The sequence below is a fragment of the Lithobates pipiens genome, unplaced genomic scaffold (assembly GCF_037356315.1).
Source record: "Lithobates pipiens isolate NorthernLeopardFrog02 unplaced genomic scaffold, aLitPip1_a1.2 Scaffold_18, whole genome shotgun sequence".
NCBI classification, from domain to species: domain Eukaryota; kingdom Metazoa; phylum Chordata; class Amphibia; order Anura; family Ranidae; genus Lithobates; species Lithobates pipiens.
This window is the reverse complement of record NW_027507758.1, coordinates 10,938,537-10,958,605: the sequence shown is the minus strand read 5'-3', so window position 1 is coordinate 10,958,605 and position 20,069 is coordinate 10,938,537. Positions and strand designations below refer to the sequence as shown.

Below are 20,069 nucleotides of genomic sequence, written 5' to 3'. Positions count from 1 at the left end.
GGGTGGGGTGTCAGCAACTTTGTTAATGACGCCCGCAGTGGTTCGCACAAGGCAGTGCAGGGGGGGGGGGGGGGGAGCGATGCAGGAAGCGGCGCTGTAATCGCGGTGGTTCCCGCATCGCACTCGGGCTTTTGGAGACATAATGGGGGCGATTTACTAAAGCAGCACAGGCTGCTCATTTAGTAAAGTAAATATCCAATCGCGTGCAAGGAAAATGAACCACTTGCCATCCGACGCACGAATTAAAACATTTTGGACAGCAAATGGTTACACCAGGAAGGCCACACCCCCCTCCCTCCTCCACCCCCTTCCCTCCCCTGCCCGTGGTGGTTCCCAGTCTGTATGGATTGCCACAGAGGAGATGGAGGAACGTCCTTTCCCCCATCTCCTCTTTGACTTATGAAGGCAACAATGATTTTGGAACTTATGGTTTCAGAGACATCATTTCCTGGCTGTTAAAGTGTCTGTAAACCCTTCCATATGCCCAGTGAAGTGACTGGACACAGAGAGGAATAGACACGGGGCAATTCCTTTAGTTCCAAACAATTTAAACAAATTCATTAATATCCGAATTTCACAATTTTTTTACCAATATAATGAGATTCAAAAATTCGAGAATTCGGAAATTCGAACATTTTTGCAAACTCAAGAATTCGGAAATCCGGAAACCCAAAATAAGAACGAAAATCCGAAAATTCAAAAACTCGAAAAATACAAAAATCTGAAATAATAACTAACTAATAATAACTTAACTATTGCTAACCATTAAATGACAGGTATTGGGATTTCCTTTCAAATCTGGCTGTTAGTAAACGTAACAAATACAAATTTATCCGAAGTTATGAATGATCCGAAATAACGCACGCCGGATCATTCGTAACTTCGGATAAATTCGTATTCGTTACATTCCCTAGCAGCAAAATTTGAAAAAGTAAATTTAAAGTGGTGTTCCACTACAAATACAGCAGCTGCTGACTTTTAATAATCGGACACTTACCTGTCCCAGGGTCCAGCGATGCGCGGGGAGGGGGGGGAAATCGAAACCCCGTTCTTCTCCCCTCCCCCTCCGCTCGGCATTGTAACTGTGGGCGCCCGGCTGTGGCGCATGCGCGAGCGGCGCCGCGCGCCGTGATTGGCCGCTCAATCATCTGGGACCTGTCACGTGTCCCAAATGATTGACAAGAGGGAGGGGGCAGAGCTGATCTTCCTTCCTGCGCCGAGGGGAAGCGACGTTAAGAGCTCAAGCGCTGAAGGAGGCAGATTACGAGGGACCCCCTAGCAACAGCCATTTAGAGGTAAGACAACAGTAAAATTAGCCCAATTTTTTTTTTTTATATTGTGAAAGATAATGGTACGCCGAGTAAATTGATACCCAACATGTTACGCTTCAAAATTGCGCCCGCTCGTGGAATGGCGTCAAACATTTAGCCTCAACAATCTCCATAAGCGACATTTAAAAAATTCTACAGGTTGCATTTTTTGCGTTACAGAGGAGGTCTAGGGCTATAATTATTGCTCTCGCTCTACCGATCGCGGCGATACCTCACATGTGTGGTTTGACCACCGTTTTCATATGCGGGCGCTACTCACATATGCGCTCGCTTCTGTGCGCGAGCTTGTCGTGACGGGGGTGTTTTTAAAAACCTTTTTTTTTTTTTCTTATTTATTTTAATTGATTTTATTTATTTTTACACTGTTTTAAAAAAAAAAATGGATCACTTTTATTCCTATTACAAGGAATGTAAACATAGTAATATAATTAAGTTTGCATACCCCGGCAAAAATTGTGACATTTTTTATCGGTCTACCTGATCTTGGCTTGGTATTAAAAGATCCCCACATTTTTCCACATCTTAATAAGGGATTGAACAGTACTGACTGACATATTCAAAGGCTTTGGATATCTTTTTATATCCTTTTCCATCTTTGTAAAGTTCCATTACCTTGTTACGCAGGTCTTTTGACTGTTCTTTTCAACCTCGTCATGGCTTAGTGTCTAGCCTGCTCTGTGCATCCATGTGAGAAGCTAACAAACTCATTGACTATTTATACCCAGACACCAATTGTGATTTAAAAAAAGCCACAAATGTGGGAAATTAACCTTTTTAATTGCCATTTTAACCTGTGTGGTGTGCCACCTTCTGTATCTGTACCAAGGCCAAACATTCCGGGGTATGTAAACTTTTGATCAGGCCCATTTGGGTGGATTTCTGTTATCGTTACGATTTTTAAAAAGGATCCAAAAAAACAATGTGATAATAAATGGCTTCATGTGATCGCTATCCTTGAATAAAAGACAGTTTTTTTTTTTTGCATGATCAGTCACATTTTTAATATTAATGCCAAAATTTCCCAATTTCTGCCGGGGTATGCAAATTTTTGAGTACGACTGTATTGTGCAACATAAAAAAATATAAATAAAATTGCAACCATTTTATTCTCCAGGGCCTCTGCTTTCTGAAAATGTATAATACTTGGGGGGTTGCAAATAATTTTCTAGCAAAGATAATCCTGATTTTTTTTTTTTTTTAATTCGTAATTTCGGAAATTCGAAAATCCAAAAATAAGAAAGAAAATCCCAAAATTTGAAAGAACAAAAATTCTAAATAATACCTAATTAATAATATCTACTTTATACTATTATAGGTATTGGAATTTCCTTTATAAATTTGGCTGTTAGTGAACGTAATGAATACGAATTTATCCGAAATTACGAATTATCCGAATCTAAACAAATGTAACGGAACTAATTAATAATAAATAATAATAAAAAAATAAAAAAAAACGTTTTTCTGTCATTATTAGGATTTCTGTTCTCATTATGATTTAAAAAGGATTTTAAAAAACGACGTGATAATAAATGGCTTCATGTGGTCGCTATCCTTGAAGTCTTTTTGGCATGATCAGTCATATTTTCAATATTAATGCCAAAATTTCACAATTTCTGCCGGGGTACGCAAATTTTTGAGTACGACTGTATTGTGCAACATAAAAAAATATAAATAAAATTGCAACCATTTTATTCTCCAGGGCCTCTGCTTTCTGAAAATGTATAATACTTGGGGGGGGGTTGCAAATAATTTTCTAGCAAAGATAATCCTGATTTTTTATTTTTTTTTAATTCGTAATTTCGGAAATTCGAAAATCCAAAAATAAGAAAGAAAATCCCAAAATTTGAAAGAACAAAAATTTTAAATAATACCTAACTAATAATAACTATTAAATTGTAGGTATTGGAATTTCCTTAGTGAACGTAACGAATACAAATGTATCCGAAATTACGAATTATCCGAATTTACGAATGCCGCATCTAAACAAAAGTAACGGAATGAATTAATAATAAATAATAATAAAAAAAAAGTTTTTCTGTCATTATTAGGATTTCTGTTCTCATTATGATTTAAAAAGGATCTAAAAAAACAATGTGATAATAAATGGCTTCATGTGATCGCTATCCTTGAAGTATTTTTGGCATGATCAGTCATATTTTTAATATTAATGCCAAGATTTAACAATTTCTCCCGGGGTATGCAAACTTTTCAGTATGACTGTATTGTGCAAAATAAAAAAATAAAAAATTGCAGCCATTTTATTCTCCAGGTCCTCTTCTTTCTGAAAATTTGGAATACTTGGGGGGGGTTGCAAATAATTTTCTAACAAAGATAATCCTGATTTTTTTTTTTACTTGTAATTTTTTGTAAATTCGAAAATCCGAAAATAAGAAAGAAAATCCAAAAATTTGAAAGAACTAAAATTCTAAATAATACCTAAATAACTAACTAATAATAACTATTAAATTATAGGTATTGGAATTTCCTTTCTAAATTTGGCTATTAGTGAATTTAACGAATACGAATTTATCTGAAATTACGAATTATCCAAATTTACGAATGCCGCATCTAAACAAATGTAACGGAACAAATTAATAATAAATAATAATAAAAAAAAAAGTTTTTCTGTCATTATTAGGATTTCTGTTCTCATTATGATTTAAAAAGGATCAGTCATATGATTAATATTAATGCCAAAAATTCACAATTTCTGCCGGGGTATGCAAATTTTTCAGTACGACTGTATTGTGCAAAATAAAAAAAATTTAATATTGTAGCCATTTTATTCTCCAGGGCCTCTGCTTTCTGAAAATGTATAATACTTGGGGGGTTGCAAATAATTTTCTAACAAAGATAATCCTGATTTATTTATTTTTTTTAATTCGGAATTTTCGTAAATTCGTAAATCCGAAAATAAGAAAAAAAAAATCTCAAAATTTGAAAGAACAAAAATTCTAAATAATACCTAACTAATAATAACTATAAAATTATAGGTATTGGAATTTCCTTTCTAAATTTGGCTGGTGGTGAACGTAACGAATACGAATTTATCCGAAATTACGAATTATCCGAATTTACGAATGCCGCATCTAAACAAATGTAACGGAACAAACTATGTGTATGTGTGGTTTGAACACCGTTTTCATATGTGGGCGCGACTTACATATGCGTTCGCATCTGTGAGCGAGCATGCGGTGACAGGGGCACTTAAAAAAAAAAAAAAAAAATAATAATTTATTGTTACTTTTATTTACATTTTTCTAGTTTGATGCTTTCTTTTAAAAAATTTTTTTGATCACTTTTATTACAAAGAATGTAAACATCCCTGGTAATAGGGATGTGGCATGACAGGTCCTCTTTACAGTGAGATCGGGGGGGGGGGGGGGGGTCAATACGTCCCCACATCTCATCTCTAGGCTGGGAAGCCTGAAATAAAAAAATAAAAAATAAAAATCTCAGCTTCCCAGCCGAGGCGGCGCCGCCATTTTTTCAAATGCAGAGGCCGGGGCGCGATGTTATGATGTCACGAACGACCATAGAGACTCCGGGGGGCCATCAGGCCCGCTGGAAATCTCTATCATCAGCATCCGGCGCCAGCGGATCCCTTCTCCGGCTCACCAGTCGCAAGGGGTGAGTCGGTAGAAGCACGACGTCCCCTCTTGCCGGCTGTAAGAACGATCAAGCAGCTGAACAGCCGATATGATCGTTCTTACGGTGTAGGGAATCGTCGTCTCCAAAAGAAGATAGCATGGGGAGCTGCACCCATCATCCAGATATCACCGCTCAAAGCGACGACGTCATATGGCATTGGGCGGGGCGGCAAGCGGTTAATCACCACTGGGGTTTTTATTTTATATATATATATATATATATATATATATATATATATATATATATATATATATATGCATATATAAACATTTTTCTTTGTTTGTTATAAAATTTTGCAAACAGATAACGCTTCTTCATAAATTTAGGTCAAAATGTACTTTGTAGAGCTGCACGATTCTGGCCAAAATTAAAATCACGCTTTTTTTTGCTTAGAATAAAAAGATCACAATTCTCGCAACGTAAAATCTTTCACATTATACAAAAAAAAATTACTGATTTGTATTTTTTTTTGTTTTTTTAATTCATTAAAGTAATTTTTTCCAGAAAAAAAAAAATTGCATTTGAAAGACTGCTGCACAAATACAGTGTGACATAATTTTAACCATTTTATTCTCTAGGGTCTCTACTAAAATGAAAATAAATATATATATATATATATATATATATATATATATATATATATATATATATATATATATATATATATATATATATATATATATATATATATAATGTTTGTGGGTTCTAAGTAATTTTCTAGCAAAAAAAAAAAATGATTTTAATTTAAAACCAACAAATGTCAGAAAAAGGTTTAGTGTTTAAACTTTCCTCATTTACACACAGAAGTCTATTTCATTGACAGATTGTTACAATGTTAATACTTAGAGGAAAGTTCCGCTAATCTGATCCCTCCCCCCCTCCGGTGCCACAATCGGCACCTTTCAGGGGGGAGGGGGGTGCAGTTACCTGGATAATCCAGGTAACTGCACCCACTTCCGGCCAGACCACCGCAGACCCCCGCCCCTCCCCCCCCACCGTTGTGTTCTGGGAAACACACAGTTCCCAGAGACACAGCGGGGGGGGACCATAAGAGACGCGCAACGCGACTCGCGCATGCGCAGTAGGGAACCGGGCAGTGAAGCTGTAACGCTTCACTTCCTGATTCCCTGACAGAGGATGGCGGCGGGGGCAGCAGCGAGACGAGCGATCGCTCGTCATCTGCCACCGACCTCGCTGGACCCTGGGACAGGTAAGTGTCAATTTATTAAAAGTCAGCAGCTGCAATATTAGTAGCTGCTGGCTTTTAATATTTTTATTTTAGGTGCAGAACCGCTTTAAGTTTCACTGCTAAAGAATGTGATTCTTGGCAGACTGCCCTTTTTTTTTTTTTGTTTTCCTTCTTTCTTTTGATGGCTTTGGCTTCAGAAGAGCAGAGGGAATTCTTTGTATATTAAGAATCGTGAAATGCTTTTAACGATAACGATTCTTGAGGAATAATCGTGCAGCTCTAGTATTCTGCTGCATTTCTTTGGTGAAAATAACCCAAATCACTGTATATTATTTAGTCTGTAGGAAAGTTATGGAGTTCACAAACTACGGGATATTTATCTGATAATCCACCAATCCTGATGTACTGATGGCCTGAAAAGCCAGGACAGTACAAATACCCCCCCCCCCTCCCCCCCATTACTCCTTTTTGGAAAGTAGACAGTCCAAGGTAAATACAAGGTAAGAGACATGGTGAGTTTGTTGAAGTTGTAATTTTTTTTGTCACTATTATTATTTTTTTACATACTGTGACCAGTACAGTACAGCATCGTCATATAACAGGTGTGGTGGTGATCAGAGACACTGACTGGTCACAGTATGTAAAAAAAAATAAAAATATAATAATAATAATTTTTTTCTTCTTAATTTAAAAAAAATAATAATTTTATCACTTTTTTTTTTTTTAAATACTGTGTACAGTACAGCATCGTCATATAACAGGTGTGGTGGTGATCAGAGACACTGACTGGTCACAGTATGTAAAAAAAATAATAATAATAATAATAATAATTATTATTTTTTCTTCTTAACCACTTGCTTACTGGGCACTTAACCACTTCCCACCCGGCCAATGCATATATACGGCCGGGTGGGAGCCGTCTACTCCTGACAGGCCGTTCAGGAACGTCCTTCAGGAGCAGCGGGATCGCGCGCGCACGCGCCCGCGCAGCGGCGCGATCCCGATGTGCTCGTGTCACCCGGACACGGCACATCTCAGATCGGCAGGAGGGCTCTGTGATTGGCCCTCCTGATCACATGACGGCCGTGTCCAATCACGGCCGTCATGTGATGTAAACAAACAGCCGGTTGCTAGGCAATCGGCTCTCCTCTCCTCACACGGAAGTCACCGCTGAGGAGAGGAGAGCAGATTGCTGCAGCCGGCTGATGATCAGTGAGTATGAGCTGCTTTTTACAGCTTTTTACTCACTGATCATCAGTGTAGTGTAAACACACAACACACCACACAGTACAAACACAGTCCCCACATATGTCCCCAAAACACACATGTCCCCAAAACATACATGTCCCCAAATAATAAAAACACATGTCCCTAATAATAAAAACATGTCCCCCACATATGTCCCACTAAAATCACATGTCCCAATGATTATCTGCACACATATGTACGTGATCACCTGCACACATATGTACATGATCATTTGCGTACATATGTCCGTGATCACACAAACCAATTATTATACATTTAACGGAATTTTTTTTACCAAAAACATGTAGCAGAATACATTTTGGCTTAAATTTATGACAAAATTTGATTTTATTGGATTTCTTTTCAAATAGAAAAAAGAAAATATTGTTTTTTTTCCAAATTTCCGCTATTTTTGCGCTTATATCGCAAAAAAAAAAAAAACGGAGTCGTGAATAAATAACACCAAAATAAAGCTCTATTTGTGCGAACAAAATGATAACAATTTCATTTGGGTACAGTGTAGCATGACCGCGCAATTGTCACTGAAAGCGCTAGAGCGCTGAAAGCTGAAAATTGGGCTGGGAAGGAAGGGGGTGAAAGTGCCCTGTATTGTAGTGGTTAACCACTTGCCGACCGCCTAACGCCGATGTACGTCGGCAGAATGGCACGGGCAGGCATAAGCACGTACATGTACGTGATTTGCCTCCCGCGGGTCGGGGGCCCGATCGGGCCCCCGCCCGGTGCCTGCGGCGGTCGGTTTTCGTTCGGGAGCGATCCCGGACGAGGGGACGGCCATTCATTCATGGCCACCCCCTCGCGATCGCTCCCGACGAATAGAAATCCCCGGTGACATCACTTCCTCTCCTGTAATGTAAACACAGGAGAGGAAGTGATGTATTCTCTCCTCCGTGTCGGTATTTTTCGTTCCGACACGGAGGAGAGCGGATCAGTGAGTTGCACCAACACATCCCACACACAGTAGAACATGCCAGGCACACTCACACCCCCCCTTTACCCCCCGATCACCCCCCCAATTACCCCTGCCCCCCAGTCACAGTGACACCAATGTCATTTTTTTTTTTTTTTTTTTTTTTTTTGCATTGGTGTCATTTGTGACTGTAATAACTGTTAGGGCAGTTAGAGTTAGCCCCCTTTAGTTCTAATGTACCCCCCTAACCCCCCCAATAAAGGTTTAACCCCGTGATCACCCCCCGTCGCCAGTGTCACTAAGGCTGGGTTCACATTGCAGCGGTTTATGAGAACGAATGTGATTCGCACCGCACTGCAGTGCAAATCACATCCGATCTCTGTGCGATTCGAGTTCAGCCATTCGCCGCACCCGCCGCACCCGCCACACCCGCCGCACCCGCCGCAAATTCGCACGGGACCCTTTTTTTGGCCCGCAGCAGAATCGGATCGCATGGGTGTTCACACCATGCGATCCGAGTTTGCAGATCGCACTGCGATATGCGAACTGATCTGGGGGTGTCAGTAACATTTCACTGACACTCCCAGCAGTTCGCATAGGGCAGTGTGAACTGCCGCCGGGAGGCATGCGATGCGGGAACCCGCCGCGGATTCGCGGCGTTTCCGCATCGCTCCAGTGTGAACCCAGCCTAATAAGCGATCATTTTTCTGATCGCCGTATTAGTGTCCCAGGTGACGCTAGTTAGGCAGGTAGGTATTTAGGTTCGCCGCAGCTTTTTATAGCGCCAGGGACCCCCATATACTACCGCATAAAGCCCCCTGATTGCCCCCTAGTTAACCCTTTCACCAGTGATCACCATATAACTGTTACAGGTGACGCTGGTTGGTTAGTTATTTTTTTATAGTTTCAGGGCACCCGCCATTTATTACCTAATAAAGGTTTAACCCCCTGATCACCCGGCGGGTGTCATTTGTGACTAATAACTGTTAGGGCAGTTAGGGTTAGCCCCCTTTAGTTCTAAGGTACCCCCCTAACCCCCCCAATAAAGGTTTAACCCCGTGATCACCCCCCGTCGCCAGTGTCACTAAGGCTGGGTTCAGATTGCAGCGGTTTGAGAACGGATGTGATTCGCACTGCAGTGCAAATCACATCCGATCTCTGTGCGATTCGAGTTCAGCCATTCGCCGCACCCGCCACACCCGCCGCACCCGCCGCAAATTCGCACGGGACCCTTTTTTTGGCCCGCAGCAGAATCGGATCGCATGGGTGTTCACACCATGCGATCCGAGTTTGCAGATCGCACTGCGATATGCGAACTGATCTGGGGGTGTCAGTAACATTTCACTGACACTCCCAGCAGTTCGCATAGGGCAGTGTGAACTGCCGCCGGGAGGCATGCGATGCGGGAACCCGCCGCGCATTCGTGGCGTTCCCGCATCGCTCCAGTGTGAACCCAGCCTAATAAGCGATCGTTTTTCTGATCGCTGTATTAGTGTCACAGGTGACGCTAGTTAGGCAAGTAGGTATTTAGGTTCGCCGCAGCTTTTTATAGCGCCAGGGACCCCCATATACTACCGCATAAAGCCCCCTGATTGCCCCCTAGTTAACCCTTTCACCAGTGATCACCATATAACTGTTACAGGTGACGCTGGTTGGTTAGTTATTTTTTTATAGTTTCAGGGCACCCGCCATTTATTACCTAGTCTCACTAGTGTACCCCTAAATTTAGGGGTGTCTACTTTCCAAAATGGGGTCATTTGGGGGGGGTTTGTGCCATCTTGGCATTTTATGGCCTTCAAAACTGTAACGCCCTTAGAAAGCCTGAAGGCGGTGCTTGGTTTTCGGGGCCCCGTACGCGGCTAGGCTCCCAAAAAGTCCCACATATGTGGTATCCCCGTACTCAGGAGAAGCAGCAGAATTTATTTTGGGGTGTCATTTCACATATGCCCATGGCATGCGTGAGCAATATATCATTTAGTGACAACTTTGTGAAAAAAAAAAAAAAAAAAAAAAGTTTGTAATTTTCCCGCAACTTGTGGCAAAATATAAAATATTCCATGGACTCAACATGCCTCTCAGCAAATAGCTTGGGGTGTCTACTTTCTAAAATGGGGTCATTTGTGGGGGTTTTGTGCCATCTTGGCATTTTATGGCCTTCAAAACTGTAATAGGTAGTGAGGAGTGAAGTCAAATATTTACGCCCTTAGAAAGCCTGAAGGCGGTGCTTGGTTTTCGGGGCCCCGTACGCGGCTAGGCTCCCAAAAAGTCCCACATATGTGGTATCCCCGTACTCAGGAGAAGCAGCAGAATTTATTTTGGGGTGTCATTTCACATATGCCCATGGCATGTGTGAGCAATATATCATTTAGTGACAACTTTGTGAAAAAAAAAAAAAAAAAAAAAAGTTTGTAATTTTCCCGCAACTTGTGGCAAAATATAAAATATTCCATGAACTCAACATGCCTCTCAGCAAATAGCTTGGGGTGTCTACTTTCTAAAATGGGGTCATTTGTGGGGGTTTTGTGCCATCTTGGCATTTTATGGCCTTCAAAACTGTAATAGGTAGTGAGAAGTGAACTCAAAAATTTACGCCCTTAGAAAGCCTGAAGGCGGTGCTTGGTTTTCGGGGCCCCGTACGCGGCTAGGCTCCCAAAAAGTCCCACATATGTGGTATCCCCGTACTCAGGAGAAGCAGCAGAATTTATTTTGGGGTGTCATTTCACATACGCCCATAGCATGTGTGAGCAATATATCATTTAGTGACAACTTTGTGTAAAAAAAAAAAAAAAATTTTTTTTTTGTCATTATTCAATCGCTTGAGGCAAAAAAATAAAATATTCAATGGGCTCAACATGCCTCTTATCAATTTCCTTAGGGGGTCTACTTTCCAAAATGGGGTCATTTGGGGGGGTTTTGTACTGCCCTGCCATTTTAGCACCTCAAGAAATGAGATAGGCAGTCGTAAACTAAAAGCTGCGTAAATTCCAGAAAACGTACCTTAGTTTGTAGATGTGACAACTTTTGCGCAAACCAATAAATATACAATTATTGACTTTTTTTTTACCAAAGACATGTGGCTGAATACATTTTGGCCTAAATGTATGACTAAAATTGAGTTTATTGGATTTTTCTAATAACAAAAAGTAGAAAATATCATTTTTTTTCAAAATTTGCGGTCTTTTTACGTTTATATCGCAAAAAATAAAAATCGCAGAGGCAATCAAATACCATCAAAAGAAAGCTCTATTTGTGGGAAGAAAAGGACGCAAATTTTGTTTGGGTACAACATTGCATGACCGCGCAATTACCAGTTAAAGCAGCGCAGTGCCAAAGTGTAAAAAGACCTCTGGTCATTTACCAGCAAAATGGTCCGGTCTGAAAGTGGTTAAACACCCTTCCTGACCAGACCAATTTTCAGCTTTCGGTGCTCTCACACTTTGAATGACAATTACTCAGTCATGCAACACTGTACCCAAATGAATTTTGTGTCACATTTTTTTCCCACAAATAGAGCTTTCTTTTGGTGTATTTGATCACCTCTGGGTTTTTATTTTTTGCGCTATAAATGAAAAAAGACCGAAAATTTTGAAAAAACATGCATATTTCTTTGTTTCTGTGATAAAATTTTGCAAATTATAATTTTTTTTTCATAAATTTTGGCCACAATTTATACTGCTACATATCTTTGGTAAAAATAACCCAAATTAGTGGATATTATTTGGTCTTTGTGAAAGTTAGAGAGTCTACAAGCTGTGGTGCGAATCGCACAAAATTGATCACATCTGATGTACTGGTGGACTATCTCATTTCTTGCGACCCGAACAAGTCAGGAAAGTACAAATACCCCCCAAATGACCCCTTTTTTGAAAGTAGACAATCCAAGGTATTTACTAAGATGCATGGTGAGGTTTTTGATGTTGTCATCTTTTTCCCACAATTCTTTGCAAAATGAAGATTTTTTTTTTTTCTCACAAAATTTTCAATGTAATAGGTTATTTCTCTCACATGGCATGTGTATACCACAAATGACACCCCAAAATACGTTCTGCTACTCCTTCTGAGTATTACGATACCAAATGTGTGAGACTTTTACACAGCCTGGCCACATACAGAGGCCCAATATTGAAATAGCACCTTCAGGCGTTCTAGGAGCATAAATTACACATTTCATTTCTCAACCACCTATTACAGTTTTGAAGGCCCTGGAGCACCAGGACAATGGAAATGCCCACAAAGTGACCCCATTTTGGAAAGCTAACACCCCAACGTATAATCTATGAGGCATAATGAGTCGTTTGAATGGTTTATTTTTTTTCCAGAAGTTTTGGGAAAATGTGGAAAAAAATGAAAACGCATTTTTTTTACGCAAAGTTGTCCATTTATAAGATATTTCCAACACATAGCATGTACATAGCAAAAATGACACCCCAAAATACGTTCTACTACTCCTCCTGAGTATAACGATACCAAATGTGTGAGACTTTTACACAGCCTGACCACATACAGAGGCCCAATATTGAAATAGCACCATCAGGCGTTCTAGGAGCATAAATTACACATCTTATTTCTCAACCACCTATTACAGTTTTGAAGGCCCTGGAGCACCAGGACAATGGAAATGCCCACAAAGTGACCCCACGTGGCACTGACGACACGTGGCACTGACAGATGGCACTGGAGGCAGATGGCACTGGAGGCAGATGGGGCTGGCAGATGGGGCTGGCAGATGGGGCTGACAGATGGGGCTGGCAGATGTCGCTGGCAGATGTCGCTGGCAGATGGGGCTGGCACTGGGGCTGGCACTGGCAGATGGCACTGGCAGATGGTGCTGGCTATTTGCTCTGGCTAATTGCTCTGGCAAATGGGGCTGGCAGATGGCACTGGCGCTGGCACTGGGGCTGGCGGCACTGGGGCTGACGGATGGCACTGGCGCTGGCAGGTGGCACTGGCAGGTGGCACTGGCAGGTGGCACTGGCGCTGGCACGTGGCACTGGCAGGTGGCACTGGCACGTGGCACTGGCAGGTGGCACTGGCACCTGGCACTGGGGCTGGCGGCACTGGGGCTGGCGGCACTGGGGCTGACGGCACTGGGGCTGACGGATGGCACTGGCGCTGGCAGGTGGCACTGGCGCTGGCAGGTGGCACTGGCAGGTGGTAGGTGGCACTAGCAAGTGGCACTGGCGGCACTGGCACTGGCGGCACTAGTGGTGGCACTGGCAGGTGGCACTGGCGGCACTGGCACTGGGGCTGACGGATGGCGCTTGCAGGTGGCACTGGCGCTTGCAGGTGGCACTGGCGCTGGCAGGTGGCACTGACGGCACTGGGGCTGACGGCACTGGGGCTGACGGCACTGGGGCTGACGGATGGCACTGGCAGGTGGCACTGGCAGGTGGCACTGGTGCTGGCAGGTGGCACTGGGGCTGACGGCACTGGCGGCACTGGGGCTGACGGCACTGACGGCACTGGGGCTGACGGGCGGCACTGGGGCTGACGGGCGGCACTGGGGCTGACGGGCGGCACTGGGGCTGACGGGCGGCACTGGGGCTGACGGGCGGCACTGGGGCTGACGGCACTGGGGCTGACGGCAGGCGCTGGCAGGTGGCACTGGCGGCGCTGGCCATACTGGCAGATGGCACTGGTCTGACAGATGGCACTGGCACTGGGGCTGACAGATGGCACTGGGGCTGACACTGGCACTGGGGCTGACACAGGCACTGGGGCTGACACAGGCACTGGGGCTGACACAGGCACTGGGCTGACACAGGCACTGGGCTGAGACTGGCACTGGGGCTGAGACTGGCACTGGGGCTGAGACAGGCACTGGGGCTGAGACAGGCACTGGGGCTGAGACAGGCACTGGGGCTGAGACTGGCACTGGGGCTGAGACTGGCACAGGGGCTGACACTTAGATCGCTCTCCCTCCTCACACGCTGTCTCTGTGTGAGGAGGGAGAGACACGGCAATGGGAGATGATCTCATATGTTTACATATGAGATCATCTCCCATTGGCAGCTGCGATCGCGCTGTGAACGGCCGCTTTGATTGGCCGTTCACGGCGATCTGTAATTGCCTGTCTCCGGGAGACACGGCAAATACAATACTTCCGCGATGCGCGCCGCCGGCGGCGCGCATTGCGGAAGTAAACACCAGGCCGTCCAGGGACGGCCAGGCGAAGGAAGCCGCCCGCTCTAAGGCCATCATTCGGACATAGGGCGGGTGGGAAGCGGTTAATTAAAAAAAAAAAATGTATCACTTTTTTTTTTTTTTACATACTGTGACCAGTACAGTACAGCATCATCATATAACAGGTGTGGTGGTGATCAGAGACACTGACTGGTCACAGTATGTAAAAAAAATAAAAATATAATAATAATAATAATAATTTTTTTCTTCTTAATTTAAAAAAAATAATAATTTTATCACTTTTTTTTTTTTTAAATACTGTGTACAGTACAGCATCGTCATATAACAGGTGTGGGGGTGATCAGGGACACTGACTGGTCACAGTATGTAAAAAAAAATAAAAAATAATAATAATAATAATGCTTTCATTTACCACATGATATGGTATGCTAATTGCACTTGAATGATCCATGGTCGGAAGATGCTTACTTTATGAACATACCTGTATGTACGCTCGATTTTGTACGTTTCTATATACATGGCTTTGTATTATCGAAAGTTGAAATGCTTTTTCTTTATACTGTATTGTACCTTTTTCTTTTTTTGGAAAAAACTTTCTAAATAAACAATAAAAAAAAAAAAAATAATAATAATAACAATCTTTTCTTCTTAATTTTTGCGACCATATCATATGGTGACCTTTGGTGGGGCTTCTAGGCTTGTATTCTTGGGGGCGTCGCCAGAGATCTCCATTGACGCCATCTCCTGCAGTGACATTTGCCGATCTGCTTGAACTAGTGGTTGATTGAACATTGCACCATTCACTTGATCTGACTTTGACAAGTATTTGAACATATAGTCTCCTACTAAGTACCCCTGAAAAAGGAATTTAACCTGAAACGCGTAGGATACCGAAGAATGTTTTCGGACAATGGAGAGTAAATTACATATACTCTATGATTTTTGCAAAATTTGAATGACTTTATCAACTGTTCTTGTTTTGTTTTTATACGATCATCACATGTATGATTGATCTTTTTTATATGTATCAATAACATTTTATATTTTTACCCAATTTTAGTGGTGTGTAGCCATTAAAATCCCACTTAGGGGGCATTTCCCTTCTTTTTTTTCCATAATATTAGGGATGTGGCAACCATCCATTTTTTTTTTTTTTATAGGTTACATTTTTATTGGTTTCTACTAATGTATTTTTCCAATATACACAAATAGTCTTCATATAAAAAGAAAGTCAGTGAAGCAAGGCGACATTTTTCACATGATTCAGTGACTGCGGTTTGCGAAGAGATTATATCATGCCTACAGTAGCCGCATTCAAGGTGATGTCACCACCAATGACCACGGCTTTAGTCAGTTGGCAATCTTGGTTTTCGGTGCTTATACTGGAAGAGGTTTTCTACGCAATAGTGTTCATCATAAATGGTTGTCCTTTCTGGAATGGAAATGTGGGTGTTGCCCGCTCTTCAGCTCCCCACCGGCCTTGAAGCATCGAATTGCGCACCAGTACATTCGGGTGCTCATCCAAACGTGGATTGAAATGGAAAACAATATAATCGCCGTTTTTAAAATCAATAGCCCACCTTTTGCAAGTAATGCTCACCACACCTTGAATACTTAGCACCAGGCCAGGCATAATTCCAGGTTGCATGGATAGTGTATACGGTAAATTCAGTGGGCCTGCAGGAGCTGATGGAGTGGGACCTGTCTGAGCTGCTGTTTTTTGGGCCAGGCTGCCCAGGCACCGGAGCACCTGGGTATTGCTGCCCTGGTGATGGAAAACTGGAAATCCCCCTGTGCCTGCAGGTGGAAATCCCCCTGGATACTGCTGTCCACCTTGAGGAAATCCTGGAAACTGCTGTCCGCCTTGAGGGAACTGCTGTCAGCCTTGAGGGAACTGCTATCCGCCTTGAGGGAACTGCTATCCGCCTTGAGGGAACTGCTGTCAGCCTTGAGGGAACTGCTGTCAGCCTTGAGGGAACTGCTGTCAGCCTTGAGGGAACTGCTATCCGCCTTGAGGGAACTGCTTTCTGCCTTGAGGGAATTGCTTTCTGCCTTGAGGGAACTGCTGTCCGCCTTGAGGGAACTGCTATCCGCCTTGAGGGAACTGCTATCCGCCTTGAGGGAACTGCTGTCAGCCTTGAGGGAACTGCTGTCAGCCTTGAGGGAACTGCTGTCAGCCTTGAGGGAACTGCTGTCAGCCTTGAGGGAACTGCTGTCAGCCTTGAGGGAACTGCTTTCTGCCTTGAGGGAACTGCTATCCGCCTTGAGGGAACTGCTATCCGCCTTGAGGGAACTGCTGTCCGCCTTGAGGGAACTGCTGTCCGCCTTGAGGGAACTGCTGTCCGCCTTGAGGGAACTGCTTTCTGCCTTGAGGGAACTGCTATCCGCCTTGAGGGAACTGCTGTCTGCCTTGAGGGAACTGCTGTCTGCCTTGAGGGAACTGCTGTCAGCCTTGAGGGAACTGCTGTCAGCCTTGAGGGAACTGCTTTCTGCCTTGAGAGAACTGCTATCCGCCTTGAGGGAACTGTTGTCCGCCTTGAGGGAACTGCTATCTGCCTTGAGGGAACTGCTATCCGCCTTGAGGGAACTGCTGTCCGCCTTGAGGGAACTGCTGTCCGCCTTGAGGGAACTGCTTTCTGCCTTGAGGGAACTGCTTTCTGCCTTGAGGGAACTGCTATCCGCCTTGAGGGAACTGCTGTCAGCCTTGAGGGAACTGCTGTCAGCCTTGAGGGAACTGCTGTCAGCCTTGAGGGAACTGCTTTCTGCCTTGAGAGAACTGCTATCCGCCTTGAGGGAACTGTTGTCCGCCTTGAGGGAACTGCTATCTGCCTTGAGGGAACTGCTATCCGCCTTGAGGGAACTGCTGTCCGCCTTGAGGGAACTGCTGTCCGCCTTGAGGGAACTGCTTTCTGCCTTGAGGGAACTGCTTTCTGCCTTGAGGGAACTGCTATCCGCCTTGAGGGAACTGCTGTCAGCCTTGAGGGAACTGCTGTCAGCCTTGAGGGAACTGCTGTCAGCCTTGAGGGAACTGCTTTCTGCCTTGAGAGAACTGCTATCCGCCTTGAGGGAACTGTTGTCCGCCTTGAGGGAACTGCTGTCAGCCTTGAGGGAACTGCTTTCTGCCTTGAGAGAACTGCTGTCAGCCTTGAGGGAACTGCTGTCAGCCTTGAGGGAACTGCTGTCAGCCTTGAGGGAACTGCTTTCTGCCTTGAGAGAACTGCTATCCGCCTTGAGGGAACTGTTGTCCGCCTTGAGGGAACTGCTGTCAGCCTTGAGGGAACTGCTTTCTGCCTTGAGAGAACTGCTATCCGCCTTGAGGGAACTGTTGTCCGCCTTGAGGGAACTGTTGTCCGCCTTGAGGGAACTGTTGTCCGCCTTGAGGGAACTGTTGTCCGCCTTGAGGGAACTGTTGTCCGCCTTGAGGGAACTGTTGTCCGCCTTGAGGGAACTGCTATCCGCCTTGAGGGAACTGCTATCCGCCTTGAGGGAACTGCTATCCGCCTTGAGGGAACTGCTGTCCGCCTTGAGGCAACTGCTATCTGCCTTGAGGCAACTGCTGTCCGCCTTGAGGCAACTGCTGTCCGCCTTGAGGCAACTGCTGTCCGCCTTGAGGCAACTGCTATCCGCCTTGAGGCAACTGCTATCCGCCTTGAGGCAACTGCTATCCGCCTTGAGGCAACTGCTATCCGCCTTGAGGCAACTGCTATCCGCCTTGAGGCAACTGCTGTCCACCTTGAGGGAACTGCTGTCCTGGCCCTTGTGCTGGGTATCCTCCTGGGTATGGCTGTCCAGGACCTCCATGGATTATTCCAGTTCTGACCTTGTGATTTGTTTTGCAGCCCGCCGGCATTGGTTTGTCCTGGTATGGCATCGGTCAGATTAAATTTGTCTTCCATTTTAGGGAGTGCAGGCAGCTGAAACCAGACTTGGGCATTTTTTGACAGGGTGGAAGCACTTATAGCCTTCCTACTGGTGTGCTGGGGGAAAGTACATGAAATAGTGCGTTTTCCTGTGATGCAAAAAAAATACAATCCATTTCTAATGGCACCCCCCACACATCTTGTTTGGGTCATTGTTGTGCTGGAAGATCCATCCACGACCCATCTTCAGTGTTCTGGCTGAGGGAAGAAGGATCTCATCCAAGATCTTACAATACATGGCCCCCGTCCATTGGCCCCTCAATGCGGCAAAGTTGGCCTGTACCTTTAGCAGAGGAACTGCTCTGAAGCATCATGTCTCCACCTCGTTGCTTGACTGTAGGGATGGTGTTCTTAGGGTCATAGTCAACATTTTTCTTCTTCCAAGCACGACGAGTCGAGTCAATGCCGAGGAGCTGAATTTTGGTCTCATCTGACCACAGAACTTTCTCCAAATCCTTCTCTGAATCATTATATGTTCATTGGCAAACTTCAGACAGACCTGTACATGGTCCTTACTGAGGAGGAGGACCTTGTGGGCCCTGCAGGATTTCAATCCATTGTGGCATATTATGTTACCGATGGTTTGTTTGGTGACTGTGGTCCCAACTGCCTTGAGATCATTCACAAGCTCCTCCCGTGTAGTTCTGGGCTAATCCCTCACTTTTCTCATGACCATCCTCACCCCATGAGGCGAAATCTTGCATGGAGCTCCAGACCGAGGACGATTGAAGGTTATTTTGTATTTCTTTCATTTGTGAATAATTGCTCCAGCAGTTGTCTCCTTCTCACCAAGCTTCTTGCTGATGGTCTTGTAGCCCATTCCAGCCTTGTGCTGGTCTACAATCTTGTCCCTGAAGTCCTTGGACAGCTCTTTGGTCTTGCCCATGATGGTGAGGATTGAATGGAAGAAAGATTTTGTGGACAGGTGTCTTTTATACACATAACGAGTTGTCGTTAGGAGAACCTTCTTACATTGACGGGACTAATCTGTGTACCACATGAGCACCTACTGTAGCCAGTCTGTGGGGGGGGGCATAATTATTATTGGTTGGAAGGGGATCAAATACTTATTTTACTCACTGAACTGCAACTCCATTTATAACATTTGTAGTGTGTGTTTTTTCTGGATTTTTGGTTGATATTCTGTCTCTATCATATAAAATACGCCTATGATAAAAATGATAGACCCTTCATTTCTTTGTAAGTGGGCAAAACTTACACCATCTGCGGGGGAGCCAATCATTATTTTCCCCCCACTGTATTCATCCCTCCCATTCATCTGGGCAGAGGATTGAAATCAGAGAACGGCGGTATTTGTCAGCTCTCCATAGCGATCGATCTCCTCTCTGTGTAATGCGGAGGGTCGCCTATCATCTCCGCTTCGCCAAACTCCAATTTAAATGGTGGATTCCGCCCCGGAACGGTTTAGTATTCTATATATTCTCTCCTCATTATTTTCAGTGCTGCCGTTAGCTGCTTATGATGGGCGATCCATCTCCAACCAATATTATTATTGCAGCCTCGTCTGTAGTCCACAGCGGCATGTAATGATACATTGTAACAACGGTATTCTTCATTTTATTCTGGAAAGTGCAGAGAATCCCAAATTCACACATCTAGAGAAGATGACTTTTCACAAAAAAAAGGCAACATCTAGT

At 44.0% G+C, this 20,069-nt stretch overlaps 1 pseudogene; it reads right to left on the bottom strand.

Moving 5' to 3' along the window:
- Positions 1-15,887: 15,887 nt before the first annotated feature.
- LOC143990377 (galectin-3-like) lies at positions 15,888-18,387 on the bottom strand (annotated as a pseudogene).
- Positions 18,388-20,069: the final 1,682 nt, after the last annotated feature.